This window comes from Salminus brasiliensis, chromosome 5 (assembly GCF_030463535.1).
Source record: "Salminus brasiliensis chromosome 5, fSalBra1.hap2, whole genome shotgun sequence".
Taxonomy (NCBI): Eukaryota; Metazoa; Chordata; class Actinopteri; order Characiformes; family Bryconidae; genus Salminus; species Salminus brasiliensis.
Window position 1 is genome coordinate 13,187,061 of NC_132882.1, and position 19,313 is coordinate 13,206,373.

At 43.3% G+C, this 19,313-nt stretch overlaps 1 protein-coding gene across 5 annotated transcripts in view; it reads left to right on the forward strand.

Annotated features, from left to right (window-relative positions):
• Positions 1-1,059: 1,059 nt before the first annotated feature.
• The window catches only part of LOC140556009 (transcriptional repressor p66-beta-like), a 40,303-nt gene continuing 22,049 nt past the window's right edge, over positions 1,060-19,313 (forward strand). Inside the window, exon 1 of one of the 5 annotated variants that reach the window (XM_072679444.1) lies at positions 1,060-1,376. The gene's annotated coding sequence lies outside the window, so the exon portion shown is untranslated. Of the gene's footprint in view, positions 1,377-1,820; positions 1,978-2,043; positions 2,636-19,313 lie in introns of those variants that run through there. The other 4 variants (XM_072679446.1, XM_072679445.1, XM_072679449.1 and 1 more) reach the window with 4 other exon arrangements.

The following is a 19,313-nucleotide window of genomic DNA, read 5'->3' on the forward strand; positions in this document are numbered from 1 at the left end:
TCTGGATTTCCACATGTAGGGGAGAGTGAATAGGGCACAGTTTCAAACAGAGCTCATGGTATTTCTTGCTCCTGGGCTCCCCCTGTAGTCAGGAAGTATAAGTTATACTTTGAGCCTCCACTAGACAAGACAACCATATTCACCATTAATGTTGGACACGGATGGAATTTGGCCTCTGCCTTTAACCCATCTGTGCAGTGAGCACACATACCCGGAGCAGTGTGCAGCCATTGCTGCTGCACCTGGGCTGCAGAGAGGGTAAAGGGCTTTTCTCAAGGGCCCAACAGTGGCAGCTTGCTGAGCCTAGATATCAAACCTACAGCCCTGTCAGCAATAACCTGGTGCTCTAAAGTTACCCAGGAATTGAACCCAGGCTGCCACATTGCAATACGGTTGGTCTGGGGACATGTTTTACACATGCATTTCTGGACAAGCTGAAAGATACTTGCTGAAAGTGACAGAAGCATGTGGACTGATGTGGTAGTGTTACAGTATTGTACCCAAATATGACGCAAGCATCACATAGTGCTTGCAGGTGCTCTCCTGCCCGCTCCCCCAGAGTTACATAGGGCAGGTTCTGGCATAATGGGCCTGGAGTAGCAGCGATATCTGCGCTGTTCTCTCTATTACAGGTCAGTGGAGCATCAGCTCTAATCTGAAGTGTTTATTTTGAGATAAGATGCAACACCAGCTTTAAATCCTCTGTCATCTTGTTTAGTAAATGTTTTAAAGCAGAGAGATCACCAAACTGCTGGAAACCATCACTGACCTGTAAAAGCAGCCGATCATAGGTTTCTTTTTTGGGGAGGGTGGGGACTTCTAAAAAGGAGAGAACCTCAGTAGACTCACAGTAAATGACTAACCTGGTAAAGTCAGCACGATAAACCCCACCGGTTAGTCCACTCTCCCCTACAGCACTACATCCACTCCACAGCCCCATTCACATCTTTCCTCCGCCGCCCTCCGCCTGCCTCCTCCCCCTCCGCTCCGAGACGACAACAAACAGGGACGTGAGCGCGTCACGGGCTCCGGCCAGTCAGCTGCCGGGCGGGCGGGGCCTGGAGCTCGGCGGCGGCCAATCGGTGCGTCCGCGCGGCTCGCCGGTGCCTGGGACTGCGAGTGGCCGGAGGTAACGGCAGCGTCTCAGCATCCCCACACACAACCCGAGCGAGAGAAACCTGCGGGCTGAAGGCGAGGAAGGTGAGACCGAGGATGCAGTCGCGGCCCGCGCTGAGAGGAGTCGAGCCCGGTGCTGAACAGAAATAAAGAGTAAATAAAAATAAGGACAGATGTTTCCCGAGAGGGGCGACCGGAGAGGCGTGAAAACACTTACGCTAACGTCGTACAGCTCGTCGTAACTGGATAATTTCCATACAGTGAGATTTACAGCTTGTTTTTTTTTTTTTTTCTTTAGTTTCTTAAAAGCTCGCTTGGAGCGGCGGGGTTGACACCGCGGGGAAGTAGATAATAAATAAGCGCGGTCGTATTAGTTATGCTATTATAAGTATTTTCGGGGGTTTTCGTGCTTTTCTGAGCAAGTTTTTCTTCCCAACATCTCGCCTCTCACAGCCGGCTGGTTTTAGCGGCTCCCGTGCTGCTCAGGTCGGGCTGTATTGTTTCTCCGTGTGTGTCTCTTGGGGTTGAACCCAGACTGGGTAAAGAAATGCCTTCTCCCCGCTGCGCAAGTACAGTAGCCCCGCTGTAAACACGGCCGAACGGCGCTGAGAGAGAGAGAGAGTGTGTGTGTGTGTGTGTGTGTATATGTGTGTGTGTGTGTGTGTGTATATGTGTGTGTGTGTGTGTCTATCCGTGGCCAGATTAGTATTTCGGGCAAACCCAGGAGTGTTTCTATTGTTTTTATTATTTAACTTGGGCTTTTCTCTGCGACGCGCATCGCCGTTAAGTTGTGCATGGCAGACCTCTCAGTGGCTCAGAGCTGAGGGATGAAATAGAGAGATCACACCATCAGCCATTTACGTAAGTGGAGACGTGTTCACCCTCAACTTGTTTCGAGAGCATGCAAATGGCTACCTTGTAATGTCCTATTTATCACGGGCGCTGGTGATGGTGGGGTTGATCGTGGAAGGAGCAGGGCTGCCACCTCAAAGTGGCCTGGCACTGATTTTAACACGGTTTTAGAGCAACTGGCACCACTTTGACACTTCACTTTTCTTCTTCTTCTTGTTGTTGCTTATAAAACCAATTTGATAAATATCTAGCCCAGTTGTCCTGCTGGAAGGTGCAAGCTGGACTAGAGGTGAAGCTAAAAATTCAGTGCACAAAGGGTTGAAGCCCCCTGAGGGAAGGAGGATTCAGTGGACTGGATTTGGACTTTTTTTTTTTTTTCCTAGTCAGCAAACCCATCCATCTGAGTCTACTACTGCCTGCTCTTCCTACACTCCGTCCTACTGCTGGTGGGTAAATCTCAGCAGGCATCAAACACAGAGTGGCTTTTTCTCAGTTAACAGTGAGGCTGAAGTGAAGATGGAGCTTTGGTGTCTCCTTCATTTATCAGCCTGCTCCTGCAAGGCTGGAGGAGAAGCCGGAGAAGCTGGAGAAGCAGGAGAAGCAGGAGAAGCCTGTACACTGGCTCTGTGCACACTTTCCAGAGGAGCTGTAGTAATAGCGTGAGAAAGTAGGTGATTTCTGTAGGGCTCTGTAATTCTTCTCTAATATGTAATGTTGTTTTTAGTATAGTCGTATTAGTATGTGTCATCTGTAGTAATTGTCCATAGTATTGCAATACCTGTGTAGTAAACTAAGACACTAGAAGCTCCTGATAGGAATCCTGCAGACATTGCCGTGGTGTTACCGGAGGTCTTTTTTTTTAATAAGTGTTAACTTGTTTTGCAGTAAGAACCTGTGAAACCAAGCTCCCAAGAAAATAAGCAGGGCAATATGAACCGTAATTGAGTCTTTAACTTTAAAAAAAAAAAAAAAAGTCTTTAACTGTCTAATTTAACACAGGGTTTACTCTGCTAACCAAGTTCCAGCTTCTTTTCAGGCTTCAGAACACAGGAATCAGCCAAACTGGGAACCTGTGAACAGGATTTGCAGCGTAATCTTGGTGTGAGCACTCACAACAAAGGAGATCCTTCAGTAAGGCCTGAGAATTGGTAGCATTGTGTACTCTTGAAGAGTTAAGAAAGAAAGAAATCATGAGGTGTAATTATTTGTATTTGGAGGAATAATAGAATGGTTGAGTCTTACCCTAAAAAATAAAGGTGCTAAAGATGATTCTTTAAATGACTCCTTAGAAGAATCATTTTTGGCAGCTTAAAGAATCATTTTGTAAAAGTGATGCATTTGTGGTTTAAAGAAGTCAGTGTAAAGTTCCCTCAATTTAAAGGTTCCTTTTTTCCAAAAGTAGTTCTTTGGAAATCAGTTTTTCTATGGCATCGCTCAGAGAACCCTTTGGAGCATCCTTATTTTTTATAAGAGTGTAAAGCATCGGATTTGACACCAGGTTCACATTGCTTAACAAGTTCAGAGCAAGTGAAGAGTGCAGCTTCTCTTCAGACTGGTTGCTTCTGCCGTGTTCTAGGTATCAGCCGAACTGGGATCTTCACTTGTTGGACTGGCTTTGCAGTGGATTCTTGAAGAGAGCAATCCCAATAAAGGAAAGAAGCCTTAATGTTGTGTATACCTGTAAATCTATTAGATGGTTGAGTTTTGAACCAGTGTTTAATTCACCAAGTAACTTTTACACAGACTAAAAGTTGACCTTCTTTTTTGTTGTTGAACCCGAGACATGATCTGTTCACTGTGGCTGAGTCGAGTTGACGTGTGTTTTACTGTGTATATGTTCTGTGCTAGGTGGGTGTTGGGGTGTTAGAACTGCAGACCTGGCCTGTAGTAATTGTAGAACAGCGAGCATCCTGTTCAGCATTCTTGAGATTGTAACTGCTGGGTGGTGAATCGTATTTCTCTAGGTGAACTTGGAGACCATGAGTGGAGCTTGTAGGATAATCTCATTTTGTGAATGCTTGCCTTGTTATACAGTGCATAATAGAATAACCCCACATACACCTTGAATAGTTACGACCTATACAGAGGAAGTATGTTATGCATAGCATGTTGTGCACAAGGGTTCTTTGTTAAATTCCAAGCCAAACAGACCAGACAGAACGAACAGTTTATGGGGAGAGACTATATTTGCGGCCTCTTGCGCTCGAAACGCTCATCAATATATATTATTTTCAGATGGGTTTATAGCATCTAGCCCAGATGTCTCTTTGGCACAAACAAATGTGGACCCTAAGCCGCCGTTATGATTGGTTGTGTATATGAAGGGCTTTGAGGTTTTTTGACATTTGCCTTCAAGTCTTAGATTTTGTGTTGTGTTGATGATTTTTTTTTTTCTGTGTGTTGGTTTTAAATGAATTATACATCAAAACCACCTATCCACCATATCAGACTGTAGTTGTTTTTAGTTTATTTTACTGGAGACGTAACTGCTGTCTAAGCTATGAGCTGCCCTGAGGGCTAAAGTTTAGCTCTGAGGTTTCTCTTAAAGTGCCAGTTTCAGTTTTTTTTTTCTCCTTTGCTTTACACCTAATGCACACAGATATATGTGTGTGTGTGTGTGTGTGTATACGTGTCGTCCTGACCACTAATGACTATGTCGAGGGCTAATTCCGTGTCCTGAGGTTAGGAACCAGCCTGAACCGGACCGTGCATTTTTGACCGTGCTTGGCACTACGGGTATGAAAAGACAAAGACTAGTGAATGGCGGGTCTTAAAGGAACAGGAACGTGAGCAGCGCAGTGACAGCAGGGATTTCTCTCTCTCCTCGCTCTCTCTCTCACTCTCGCTCTCTCGCGCGCTCTCTCTCTCTTTCTCTCTCGTTCTCTTTTTCCCCCCCTCTTTTGCTCCCTTTTCCCCTCTGCCTACTTTAACTGGGGTTTAAAGCCAGAGTCTCTCATGTCATTGGAATGTGCCACATTTGATCATTGCTCATACAGGACACATACAGCTGTTCCACCTCCAATGTGCATGCGCATACACACACACACACACACACACACACAGACACACACACAGACACACACACACACACGGTCCTCAAGTGTAAACTTACAGTTGATCATATGACCCTCTTCACCCCCGCCCCTCCAGTGTCTGGGATCAGTCCTAATCCCTCTCGCTCTCTCACACGCTTAATCGAAAACAGGAGGCCCATTTTGGAGCCCAGGCCCACAGTGGCCTGCCTAATGCGCTGCTACACACCACAATGACAAGGCTTCTCAAGGCTGTTGCATACAAGCAACACGAGCCCCCCGTTTAGTTTGCAAACAAATCTTCAAATGTTATTCCGCTTACAAATAGACATATTGAGTACCTTTCTGGATTTTTGTTAACCAGATTGGTGCTGAAGCCGGTTTTAAGACTGGTATCTGATGATGAGTTTTGGATTAAGGTGACACAATGGCACTTACTTTTCCATTTTAATTGGTATTAAAACCATGAGTGGCAGAGATGGTCAGAAATTGCTTCATGTCTGAGTAAAATGTCAAATCTGTAAGGTGTGAGTCCAAGCTGATGGTCAACTGCTTAGGCTGTGAATCTAAGTTGAGTGTCCGCTGTCTAAGGAGTCAGAGTCAAGTGTCAAGTCTTGAGTGGAGTCTTGGCTGTGAGTCTGAATCAATTCTTAAGTTTCTGGGTGCTAGGCTGAGCCAAACTCTGAATCATGCACTGGGCTGTGATTCCGAATTATGTCTAAAGACCGTGAGTCCCATTCGAGTCCTGAATCTCTGGGGTGCCCAGTCAAGTCTTTGGGTAAGATTCTTTGAGCCGCAGGTCTGAATCAAGTCTTTTGGGTGTGAGTCAAAGTTAAGTATTGAGTGTGCCAGTCCGAGTCAAACCACTAGCCTTTGTGCTGCATATACAAGTGAAGCCTCTAGCCTTTGGGCTGCGAGTCCGAGTCGAGCGCCTAGCCTTTGGGCTGCGAGTCTGAGTCGAGCCTCTAGCCTTTGGGCTGCAAGTCCGAGTCGAGCCTCTAGTGTCTGGGCTGCAGACATTGCATAGCCTAGCAAATTATGTTCAACATGGCTTCAAATATTCAGTCGTTCATTATGGATATAAAAGTACAGTTCTGAAGGACTGACCTGAAGCCCCACTACCAATACTATGATTGTAAATTCTATAATGAATGACTCATTATTTGAAGCTGTTTTGGACCAGATTCTGCTGTGGGAGAATGGCTTAGCACTACTGATGATGAAAAGTCACTTGTACAAGGTTGGAAATGACAGATTGTATTCATTTTACTGTACTAAGGTGGGAATTTTCCTTCTGTGTTTACTTTACATTTTTAAATGTTTTGTTGACGTTTCTGTTCTGTTTTGAGGTGTGTTTTGGATGATTATCCTGTTATCTTCTTTTTTTGAACGTCAGCCTTTAAACAGATGGTTTGACATTTGCATCCAGGATTTGCTGGTAGTTTGTGGAATCCAATCTTCTTACACCCATGCAGTACTGCCAGTGCCACTGTCAGCAACACAACCCTCTGACAGAGCAGAGACACTCCCATGATTCACAGATTCAGTGTTTTCATGAAATGTAGTTTCTGTGGCCAAAAAGGTCTGTTTTGACTTCATCAGTCCACAGCACTCGTTTCTAGAAGTCATCTGGCTTCTCTAGACGTTCTGTAGAGCACTTCAATTGTTGAGTTTTTGATGAGGTCTCTGAGAAGAAGTTTCCTTCTTATGACTTTTACATGAATATTATGTTTTAGATTCAACACTGCACAGTGAACCGGAACATCACCCTCTTGACTCAGCTAAACTTTCATTTAAGTTCTTGGCAGTCATATGAGGGTCTTGATTTGCCTGTCTTACTAGAATATGAGCATTTTCCGAGTTCTTCAGATCTCATCTTGACCTCCACAGTTTCCCTGATCTGCTGTATAATTCTGCACTGTAGAAATCCCAAGCTTAAAACACTTGGCTAACTCCTCATGGTCTTCCCTTGCCTTGTGGGCATCTATTACTTTGGTTTCCAGACCATTTGGATGGTTTCTTAGAGGTGCTCATGTTTGAGGAGTGTTAGTACAAGGTTTGGAGAGTTATTTGATTCAGCTGACTGTTCCTAATTACAGTTGGTGACATGAGTCAGGTCTTATTTGCAAATTAAGTTCTGAGACACTGTCGAGAACAATCAGAGCTGTTGCAATAGCAAGGTGTCTAAACCTTCACATAGGCCACACTGATGATCTCGACTGTATTTTTTTATGTGATGAAAGACAGAGTAACTGTGCTTTGTGGAATGACTAGAAATATATTAAACATGCATTAATGAATCCTAGATGTGACTTGGTGGAAGGTTGGCATTACATGAGGCCAAAATGTTTAATGCCTGTTGAGTCATGTGAATGCTTTGATTCATCCAAACGCCCACAGAAGGTCAGCTGGAATGTCTGAGGTTGGTCAGAATGCTCATTGCACACAATAAAACGTTTAGTGATTCGTAGTTTGAGGGCTCCTTTGCATATTGCAGCCTTCTGTGATTTCAGTGTTCCAGAGGTCCATATTGATAATCAACAATATATTGTACGGCTCTAATAGTAAGCACCCTTGCTGATCCATCGGTTTAGGTATCATGCATTTTCAGGCAAAGGTCTTGGCCTTTGCTCGTGCTCAGCTTCCAAGGCTTCTGCAGCTTGCCGCGTCTCCGAGCCTCGGACAGAGAGCTCCTCTTTTGTTTCGGGGAATTCTCTGTGTTCTCGTTTAACCCTTTCCAAGCCCTAGCTTTCTTCGTCTCCCTCTCCTCCTTGTCTTCCGCTTCCTTCCTCCCTCTGCCTCTATCTCTGCCATTCTCCATCACACTTGCACGCACTCTCTCTCTCTCTCTGTCCAAGGCCAGTCCTTGCGTCCCTCCGTGTTTGCCTTGGGCTACCGCAGAAATTAAATTGATTAGTGGCACTGTCTAAAAATAGATGTACCGGTTGCCATGGCAACCTCTGGGCCGGAGTTGTTGCCTTGTTTGATGAAGACCTGTGCTTAAGTGTTGTAGTACAGAGGGAGACGCGCAAAGCTGCGTGACGAGCGGATGCCTCTTGCTCGCGTTAGCAGTCCCGCCTCAGCCTTCTTCACCCGCCTGATCCTGTCTTTTTCCTTTCTGTTCTTTTCTCTAATTTGGTCGACCCTCCGTTCTTCCCCTTCTTCATGCAAAAACCTGTTTAGTGTATTTTTCTGTGGTTCGCCCCCAGGTGAGATTCTCCCTGGGGAAGTCTGCTCAGATGTAGGCAGCAGTGGAGAGGTGTGTGTGTGTGTGTGTGTGTGTGTGTGTGTGTGTGTGTGTGTGTGAGAACAGTGGTGATATTCATTTCTCCAGTTTTAGAAGACAGGCTTTGGACCCCTCTCTGCACTGTTAGCTGCCATTATGTGTGTGTGTGTGTGTGTGTGTGTGTGTGTGTGTGTGTATATAGATGTCTATATAATCAGATTTTTGGAATTCTTGGAATGCACAATGATCTCAGACTCATAACCGTATCTACAAGGAATTGCTCAGATAATATTGGTGTCAGAGGTTTAGATTTAAGCAATATTTAAAATTGATTATATATTTATTATATATTTCATAATTGATATAATATAATTTATTATATATTCCATAAGAGCAGAACGTATACATAGATAATTTTAAGCAGTTATAGTAATAAGTGCTTTACAGATGGACAGTCAATTGTGAACAAAAGAGGGTAACAGGTAAAGATCTAGGGCTGGGATATGATGATTATCATTATTGTGGTAATTGTAATAATAGTAATAACAATAAGCTTTTCTGTGTGTAGGTAGGATGTTTTGTTACATGATTATACACTGGTATACACTGGTATATACACACACACGTACGTTATGTGCCACAACAGGTTATTGTTTTGTCCATTTCATCTTCTCAGATGTAACATTACATTTAATGTAATCATGACATATTGTGCATTGTGAAAATTATTGTAAAATTATATTTATGCAGTTTTGCTCACCCTTACTTGAAACACATAAATTAGAAACAAATGCAAAAAAGAAATTACATTTTGCACTATAAAATAAAACAATAAAATGACATGACAAATAAATTAAAAAAAAAAAAACATACAATAATGAAGAATTGAAATAATAGTCATTTTTATATATAGCATATTTGTACATTATTTGATCAGTTTTACTTATTTTAACCCTACAGAAATGTTTTTCTCTGGGATGTTGGTCATACTTTTTACTTTTTATTTTTGTCTATGCATCACCATTGGTAGATACACCAATCTGACAAAAGTATTCAGATACTTACTGTAATGAGGGATTTCAGCTGCTTTACTGTGAACCCATTACTGACACAGCCATTTAGTTGCACAGTTTACACAGCTTGTTTAATCACCCTAGAAAAGTATTGCCTGTATAACAGAAAGCTCTGGAACATGGTGAGTCTAATGTCACCATGCCCAATCCCATATGGTAGATAGAGGGGTAGAAAGCCTACAGCACTGCGCTGTGGAGCACTGGAATTGACTTCTCTAGAGCGCTGGAGCTCCAGCCAATACCTCTGGGACAAGTTTGAGTGGCATTTTTCATCTATAGCTAATCAAATGCTCACAGCAATTGTAAGGCCTTTGCAGAAGAGTAGAGGCTGTTTCTGCAGCAGAGGAAAAACAAATACCCTATTATTACCTGTGGTGTTAAAAACAACTCTGGAGGAGCAGGTGACTTTTGGACATATAGTGAACGTACAAGGGAAAATATTTACATGGGCCCCCAGTTCCCATATTGGTGCATTTTCAGTGATTGTGTTTCTCTCTGCTGCAATTGTGAGATTCCTCACAGTATTCCTGACTAAGATTGGCCAGCGTTAATTTTAGTATGCAAGTCTACTTGAGCTCGCAGAAACCGGCTTCCTAGGTATAAGTGTTTTATGGCTGGCTTCCTGGACTGGAATTATGGCTAGATCTGGATTATGTTTTCCTAGAAATGGAGAATCTCTGTTCAGAATGCTGTGTAGTCCAGGACTAGGCTTAATCCATTTCTGGGAAATCAGCCTTATTATGTAGTGGATCATATGAATGCCTTGATTTATCGACACACCCACAGGAGGCCAGGATGCTCACAGCACAATTAAATGTGTGTTTTATTAGAGGATTCATTTGTATATTAAAGCCCTTGGTGATATCTTTCTATCCATCTATATCGATCATATAGGTATGTATATATGTCTTGGGGGGGGGGTGGTAAATGGATATGAGATCAGTTGGAGGCTCTGGTGCCGCTGCCAGATCCAGTTTGGTTGGATGACTGGTGTCTTTATTTATTTCATTGTTTGTCTCCTAATTTGATCTCCATTCATGCTCATATTGTAAGCTAGCTGTGATTAGATTACACTTCATCCACTCTCTTGACCCCCCCCCTCAACCCCCGCCCACCCTGTTCCACTAGGTCTGTATTTGTGAATTTGATTTCCGGTTGATGCAGATCTGCTTCTGGTTGCCAGTGAAGAAGGTGAGGTTTTCAGCCCCCAGGACTGGAGCAGTACAGTGAGCTGTGTGACTTAGTGTCATCTTACAGTAGGAAAGAGACCACAGTGAATCCACTGTGCCTTCTCTGTGTTACTCATTCTTATTCTCCTGCCATTGTTGTGTGCTTCTGAGACGACACTCATGCAGAGAGTGTGTGTATCTATTGACTATCAGCGTTAAAGGTTAATGAATGTACGAAATGTGTTGATGAGCATCAGCAGGTCCCAGGCTCTTGTTGTGGTTTCGGCCTGATGTGAATGAGCAGAGTTGTTTGAATATGAGCGAATCCTCAGGGGAGGAAAAGGTCCGGTCGAGCTGTGGAGGTATTTACTCCGTTTCACTCTAGCCGTGTGAACTTGCTGTTCTCTCCTGTACTTGTGCAGTATGGTGTGTGTGTGTTTTTTTTTCTGTTTTTTTTTTCTTCCTTCCTTAAGCCATGTCATGAGCTGATTTGTTACATAATAGCTCAGCTTAAAGGAGCACTATGGGACTAAGTTGACCTCTGCCTGAGTCCTGCCCTGCCCACTCACTCTGTTTCAGTGTGTGTGTGTGTGTGTGTGTGTGCTCATGTATGTTTGTGTGTGTGTCAAGTACATTTAGAAGGCCCTCTAATACAGTGAATGTTCCACAAAAGGTCATTTTATTACTTCCTAAATTTCCATAAAATGCCTTTGTTAGTTTAGTGCTTAGTGACACTTTTTGCAATAATTGTGTTTGTGGGGGGAGGGGTGGGGTTGAGCAGTGAGAATGTAGTAAATTTGCTGTATATACGGTCCTAAATGTCTTGATAAGACATCCTGCAATCTAAGGGGATGCCACTATGACCCTAGGGTCGCTGATTCGAATCCTAGGTCATGCAGCCTGCCATCAGCAGCTGGAGGCTGAGAGAGCACAATTGACCTTGCTCTCTCTGGGAGGGTAGATTGCTCTCTCTTTCCCCGCATCACTTCAGCACTGCTATGCTAGCAGCCCAGCACGGTTGTCTTCTAGCCAATACATCAGAACTGGGTACCTGGCACTTTCCTCCAAGTGCATTGGTTGCCCAGTGATGTTGTGTCTGCGGGAGGTCGGAAAGAGACTGGTTGCGCATGTGTCCGAGGAGGCATGTGTCAGTCCTCAATCCTGGTAGTGCCAGGAGTGTTACTAACGAATGGGTTGGGTTGGGGGAAAAACAAATCGATGTTGAGCTTATTATTGGTGACAAACAGCTGATCAACCCAGTGATTTATCAGTCTACTCATGCTAGATAAATAAATAACCAGCACAGTAGTGTATCGCTCTACTACAATTCTTAATTGGATAGTGAACCACTCGTCTTGGGAGAATTGGTACAGTTAAGTTAAATATGTTGGTTTCCCAGCAGAGGCCAGCTCACAAATTTGAGGTCAGGACTTTGGGAAGGCCATTCCCTGTTGGCCTGCATTATTCATTCCACAACCACCTTTGATGTGTGTTTGGGGTCATAGTCCTGTTGGAACGCCTAATTGTTTCCAAGTTTCAGCCATCTAGGTGATGGTTTGAGGTTAGGCTGAAGAATTCTAAGATAGTCCTCCCGCTTCATTATTCCATCCACTTTATGTAATGTACCAGTTCCATTGGCTGCAAATCAGCCACTGAGCGTAATGCTACCATCACCAAGCTTAACAGTTGGTACAGTATTCTTGGGATTGAATGCCTCACGTTCACTCCTCCTAATAACGGTGTCTCATCTGACCCTAAACGTTCCTACAGGAGACTTTTTGTTTGTTTGTGTGGTCAGCTGCAAACTTTAGTCGAGCTTGAAGGTCTTTTTTTGGGGGGGTGGCAAGCTCTCCACTGGTGTTGTAAAATTTGGTTGACTGTAGACAGTGACACTGGTGTTCCAGCAGCTTTCAGTTCATAGCAGGCCAATTTCCTCTTAGCTGACAGTGGCTACACCCCTTCAAAACCTTCACGTACATTAGCAGCAACGTTTGTTTAAACTGATGATCTTGAAATCCTACGTTGTTTAGAAGTGGCTCCATGAAACATTCCCAGCTTGTGTAAATCTACTATCATCCTGCTCAAAAATGGACACAGTGTTGGTCAAGCCAATGAGTGCTGTCAAACTTTTTGGGTTTGTGGGCTAAGAGAAGCTACAAACTGTAGTCAGTGGTGATCACAAACAGGATGCAGGACAATTCTAATCTAAATAGGTGAATGTATATTTTTGACGCTGTATGTGTAATTCTGATCCTGTTGTACACTCATTCTGCCCCAGAAAAGGAACAGCTCAAGTATTGCCATAACCCAGATCTTTTCCGGACATTCCCTGAAAAAGCTGAATCTGTGAACGCAAATGTCCGAATCATTTGTACCGGACATTACCCGGACTTTATAGAGCCAGCCCCTAAGTCTGGGTAATGTCTGAGTGAACCCATGTGTGAATAGAGCAGGTAATTTTCCGGAGAATTCACAGTGGGTCATGCAGTGCCTCCTGCACATGCTACACAGGGGCCACCCCTTGCCTAAACCACGCAGAACATTTTCCGTAGTGAGAACGCATCTCACACAGAAAATGTCCGGACCTGATTCTCTGGACGTTCATATGTGAATATGGCTTTAGAGAGTTACTTGGTGTTCACTTGTATATTCCCCATTGTCAACCCCATCACAATTACATACAATACTCTGGAACATCGTCACTTCCTTGTTTTTCAAGAAGCCATTCAATCAAATTCAGCTCAACAGTCTCTTCCCCTTCTCCTCTACAGCACCAGCAACCTGTTCAGCATCTCTATATTACGGTCCACACACCAGTGAAGTGCCTCTGTGTGCTCATTGGAGAATGCCAAGTACTCCTCAGGATGGTATGTTGCATAACAGAGCTCCAGAGAGGGATCCTGCTGTCTTTCTCTTGTAGTGAGAATGTAGTTGATTGAATACTTCAGCTCATTCACAGTACTTGGCACAGGTGAGAATCAAATCCTGAACGTTATGTAGGCGAACTCCTCCCAAAAAGTAGGAAAATCAAATATTTTTGATCTAAACTTTGGTCTAAAGTCCACATCTGAGAAGGCCCCTTTCCATGTGAGTTCACCTCTCTCTGAAAAACACTTTAATTAAATGTATATTTGTATTAAATTGTATCCAGGTATCCTTTCAGATTGGTGAATTCAGCTGCTTTAAGTTGCATCCATTGATGACTGGTCTTCATCTGTGCACAGTGACCAATACAACTGGACACTTTTGAGCAACCACACATGAGTGTAAGGCAGCTGTGTCCAATCTAATTGGTGAAATGTTCAAAGTCTGATCAGTTGATTAAAAAAAGTGGAATCAGGTGTGCTGCTGGTTGTTTAGAATGAAAACCTGTAGCCACTGCAGCCCTTTGTGGATAAGATCAGAATCAGAATCCGATTGATTGGCCAAGTATGTTCACACACACAAGGAATTTGTTTCCGATGTTAGTGTCTTTCTAATATTAACAATATACAGCTACTCTACATATAACTTACAGACAATACACACTATACAATAGAACAATAGTATACACAGTATACATAGACTTTACATTTCTATACAGTCTGCTTAACAGTGTTATTCACAGAATGGCAGTATGCAACACTATACAGATTGAATATTGTGTAACCACAGCAGTGTACACGTGTGTGAAATGAATAATGGTGCATTAATGCAGCAAACTGTACTGTATTATACTGTAATGTACTGTAAAGTAAAGATTGGACATCCCTGGTCTAAGGTCACCAATGCTTACCGTCAGCTGCAGGGGCATAAAGCCCCCAGGATTGAACTGTGGAGCAGTGGAACTGCGTGCTCTGGGGTTTTAGAGCACCGTACAATACCTTTAGAACAGTCTATTCATCTAACCATCAGTAAATGACATCAATAATGCTGTTGTCGCTAAATGCAATCAAATCCTCACAGCAATGTTTCAACATCTAATGTAAAATGTTCCTTAGATGTTAGACTGTTACTGCAGCTACAATTGATGTCGGAAGAAACATTGGACATAGAGGGTATTTTTAAATGTGCCCTGCAATTGGAAACTTGCATTTTCCTTGGCATTGAATAAGGGAGCGAAACACTATTGTCTTATCGCTTTCCACAATTCCAAAACTCTATGTGAACCAGGCCTTCTGACTACGAATTTCTTAGATGGCACTGTCCAAAAAAGGGTAACTCAAAGTCCTCCTAGATGGGAAGCTCCGCCAGAAAAAGCGCCACCAGGGAAAGTGCCCCTCTGGGAAGCGCTGCCAGGGACAAAACGCCACTTGGGAAGCACTATTCATGTATATACTGTGTTCCTGCAGTGACGTAAACCAGTCAATCGGAGCGGAGTTGAAATTGTTCAGCCCACCACACAGGAAATTCAGTGTGTTTCATTTCAATAACAGGGTTGTAAATAGGCTTGTAAAACCACAGCTGAGCATTTATGTCTCAACCCAAGTCAAATATCTGCTACTTATTCATTCTATGGCACCTTTAAAATATTTGGAGCTGTCTCCTTCATCTCTCTCTCTCTCTCTCTCTCTCTCTCTCTCTCTCTCTCTCTCTCTCTCTCTCTCTCTCTCTCTCTCTTTCTCTCTCTCTCTCTCTCTCTCTGGCCTTCCGTGACATGTTGTCCCAGGGCCTTGTGAGTTCTCAGCAGATTTGCCTGCATTACAATAGCACTTTGTGCCGTTTATGTGAGCTTTGCCCCTCTGCATCATGAGCTTTAATCTGTACTGGCCTGTGGAAAACCAGCATTTTTGATTGCAACCTAGATATCAATAACCATGACCATGACAAATGAACTGTGTCATAGACATGTTCAGCATCTGCCCCTCTCGTGTATTGGACAGAAGAATTTCAGTTTTTGGCTCGAGTAAGGCTTCCTTTAGTCGGGTTAACTTACTGAAATAGCTGTTTATGTTTGATGGTATATTTTCTGCAGTTGTCGAGAATTACTGCTCAGTAAAAGCTGTTCAGCGGACGCAAAAGGAATGTATTTACGGTATTCCACAACTTCTTAAGAAGTGGAATCAGCGCAAGGGCAAATAAATCACTGCTTCTGGTTGCTTTCAGAAAAGTGTGGCATGACAGACGCTGGCAGAGAAAGTAGACGGAGCGTGTGTTTTTCTGCATTCACATTATTTCCTGTCATGTGAATAAATGAATTGGACAGAGGCAACGACAGTTTCATCAGATCACTAACGGCTTATTTGGAAACATTGCTGTGTATTGCTGGAGGCAGTGTGTGTGTGTGTGTGTGTGTGTGTGTGTGTGTGTGTGTGTGTGTGTGTGTGTGTGTGTGTGTGTGTGTGTGTGTGTGTGTAGGACTGTTTGTGTGAGGTGGGGGCTGGTTTTGTTGAGCCCAGACTGCCCAGTAGAGTAGAGTGGGTGCTTTTGATTGGCAGACTGATGCAGAGAGGATTGTGCAATGGGGGAGGGGTGCTATGAGGTGTGTGTGTGTGTGTGTGTGTGTATGTGTGCCCACCACGGAGAGGATCTTGCTGGATCTTTGCTTCTCTGGTGGCGTTTTAAAGCTTTTCCAAACTGCAGTTGTCTGTGTGTGTGTGTGTGTGTGTGTGTGTGTGAGTGTAGGAGAGAGAGTGTGTGTGGGCCCATACGTGACAGAAAAAGAGTAAGAGAGCAAGAAGTGTGTGCACGCGTGCATTGCAAAGGGAGGGGGCGGTCTGGGCTAACAAAGGATCCACACACACACACACACACACATACATACACATACATACACACTCACACACACTGGCATGACTTGGGTTTCTGTGTAGATGTTTCTTTGTGTGGATCTCCACTAGTAAAGTGATTCAGGCTGCGAAAGCTTAATCATGCTGCAACTCTCTCTCTTTCTCTTTCTTCGTCTTACCAGCCTACCCATACACTAACACACTATGCACAAATTACTATATCTGAATTTAGAGTATCTAACAAGTACCAGTCTGATGCCAGTGATCTGTTAAGGCATTCATTTTCCATAATCACAGTAACATCATGTACAGTAGATCAGATTCTGCATCAGGTTTGACTATGTTCAAACAGCAGGGAAAAAGTGGCCCAAATCTGATCTTTTTCTTCATATGTGACGCAGATTTGTTCACTGTGGTAGTATAAACGGCAAAACACACACTGAATCCGACATTTTCAGGTCTGATTTGAGCCACTTTCATGTGTGGTACTAGAATCCGATGCATATCTGATACACATGCACCTGGAGCTGTCAGTCACTGGGACTCCTGGATCGCTCTTGTGATTCTGAAGAAGATTTTTCTTCTCATTCCGTTGGTCTTTTGCACATGTGTCAGTTTAAGAGCGTGAACTGTTCAGATGAAAGTCAGATTAGTCTGATTTGGTGAGAAAAGTTGCCGTGTGAATGTCATATCACGATGTGTAGTGTGATATGTTTGCATAGACACAATGTACACTATATGGACAAAAGTATTGGGACACACCTCTTAATCATTGAATTTAGGTGTTTCATTCAGTCCCTTTGCCACAGATGTATAAAATCAAGCACCTCGCCATGCAGCCTGCCTTTACACACATTAGTGAAAGAATGGGTGGTTCTAAAGAGCTCACTGAACTCCAGCGTGGTTCTGTAATAGGATGCCACTGATGCAACTAGGGCTTGGCGATATGGTAAAAATACTGAAATCATGATTTTAAAGACATTTTTTACGAGAATTATCATAGTACATGTAATTACAGACTGAATACATCAGTAGCTTAGATCTGATTCTTAAAAACTTAAATTCAGATCCTCTCCTGTACTGAGAACAGAGATTATCCGATATTCAACATCTTCTGCACTTCATCCAATAAAACCAGTCTGATTACACTGTTGGTAATGAAGCATGATACAGTTGATCAGTGTTAATTAAGCACTACCGATGTCCTCGATATGCTTAGACAAGCATGTTGTGTATCACAATAACAAAATTTATCACAATACTATAAAAATATTGTCATATTGCCCAGCTCTAGTTGCAACAAGTCATTTGGTGAAATTTCTTCCCTTCTAGATATTCTAGATATTCATGTGAAGTTACAGGGCAGGGTCGCAGAGTGCTGAGTGCATAAAGGTCATCAACACTCTGCTGACTGTTCCAGACCTCCTCTGGCATTAACATCAGCCCGAAAACTCTGCGCCTGGAGTTAATGGCATGGGTTACTTTGGCAGCTTCCAAGCAGCTGCATGCAAGCCTTACATCACCAAGCACAACGCCAAGTGTTGGATGGAGTGGTGTAAAGCACAATGCCGCTGGACTCTGGAGCAGTAGGAATGTGTTCTGTGGAGTGACGAATCCTGCGTCTCTGTCTAGCAGTCTGATAGAGGAGTCTGAGTTTGGTGAACGCCAGGAGAGCATTACCTGCCTGACTGCATTGTGCCAACTGTTGTCCCATTAGTTGTGTTGAGGTTATTCAATTGTTTGATTTGATTGGTTTATTGCTAACAGCTGTCAGTTTGTACATTTTGCTGATTAACCTAATTTGCAAAAGGGGTTAAATACAGAGCAGCTGCATTGCGTCACTTATAATGGGTTTTGAGTTCTGGGTCAGAGTTTAAAATTAGCACAGTAATAGTAAGATGTTGAATGGCGTCACTGTCTGACAGCATGTCCAGTGTGCGGTAGCCTGAGGTTGTAAGAGCCTTATACTTTTATTGAAGGGGTGATTACCGTTGACGGAAATGTCTACCTCCAGTAGATAGCATCTCATACAAGTCTAAATGATCGCGCTTATTCGTGTGTAGAAGTCCACTATATGGACTCAAAAAGTATTGAGACCTGCTCATGCAATGGGGAATTAAAGAGTTTGTCCTACGTTTGTTGGTGTAACTTTCTCTGTTGTCCAGGGAAAGCATTGCTGTGAGAATCTGATTGCATTCAGTGACAAGAGTGTTAATGAGGTCAAGATGTTGAATGATCAACACCTTACCTCATCCTCAACTCCTTAGCTCATCCCAAAAGTACTGGCTGGAGCACCAACCATCATTCCTGGAGGGCTTTATACCCCTCTAGCCCATGCTTGCATTAGGCAGCATGGTGCCAAAAGGTTCATGTTTATCTGCTCCAGAGATTCATAGTGTATTGGAAATACTTTTATACGGGGACTAGACAAGCTGTGTGTGCATGTCCACACCTGTGTCAGCAATGGTTGCAACTTAGAGTAGCTGAAAGCAATAATTAGATGGGGTGTCCACAAACATTTGGACATATAGTGTCTAATCTTCAGGCATAAATGGTTTTGGTCAGTATTTTTTAACAGCTGTGCACCAACATTAAGTGTGCCTTATGTATGTATGTGTGTGTGTGTGTGTGTGTGTGTATATATATATATATATATACACACACACACAATATAATAAAATGTGTATATGTATTTGATATTGTTTTATGACTTCTATGATCGTTTTAAATGTGGATCAGTCATGTCTGACTGGAAATCCAATCCATTTTAGGTCAATTCAAATACCGATCCAGTACCTCAGACCAGTGTGTCACGACAGATTACACACACATTACACAGTGGGTGTTACTCATTCAAATGCCTTAGGTATGAATAGACCTGCATAGTGTTGATTTAAAACCAGCCCTGATTTGCTTAAAGTGGTGTACAGGAGTGTGTGTGTGTGTGTGTGTGTGTGTGTGTGTGTGTGTGTGTCTGTGTGTGTGTGTGTGTGTGTATCTGATCTTGTCATTTACCATCCCTCCATCTTAGCACCTCCTTTCCTTTGCAATGGCAGAGCTGCTGGAGGCGTGTGAGGACCGTGTCGGCTGGCGGAGAGCCCAGAGCTCTGTGTGCGCACGCATTTGTGTGCATGCAG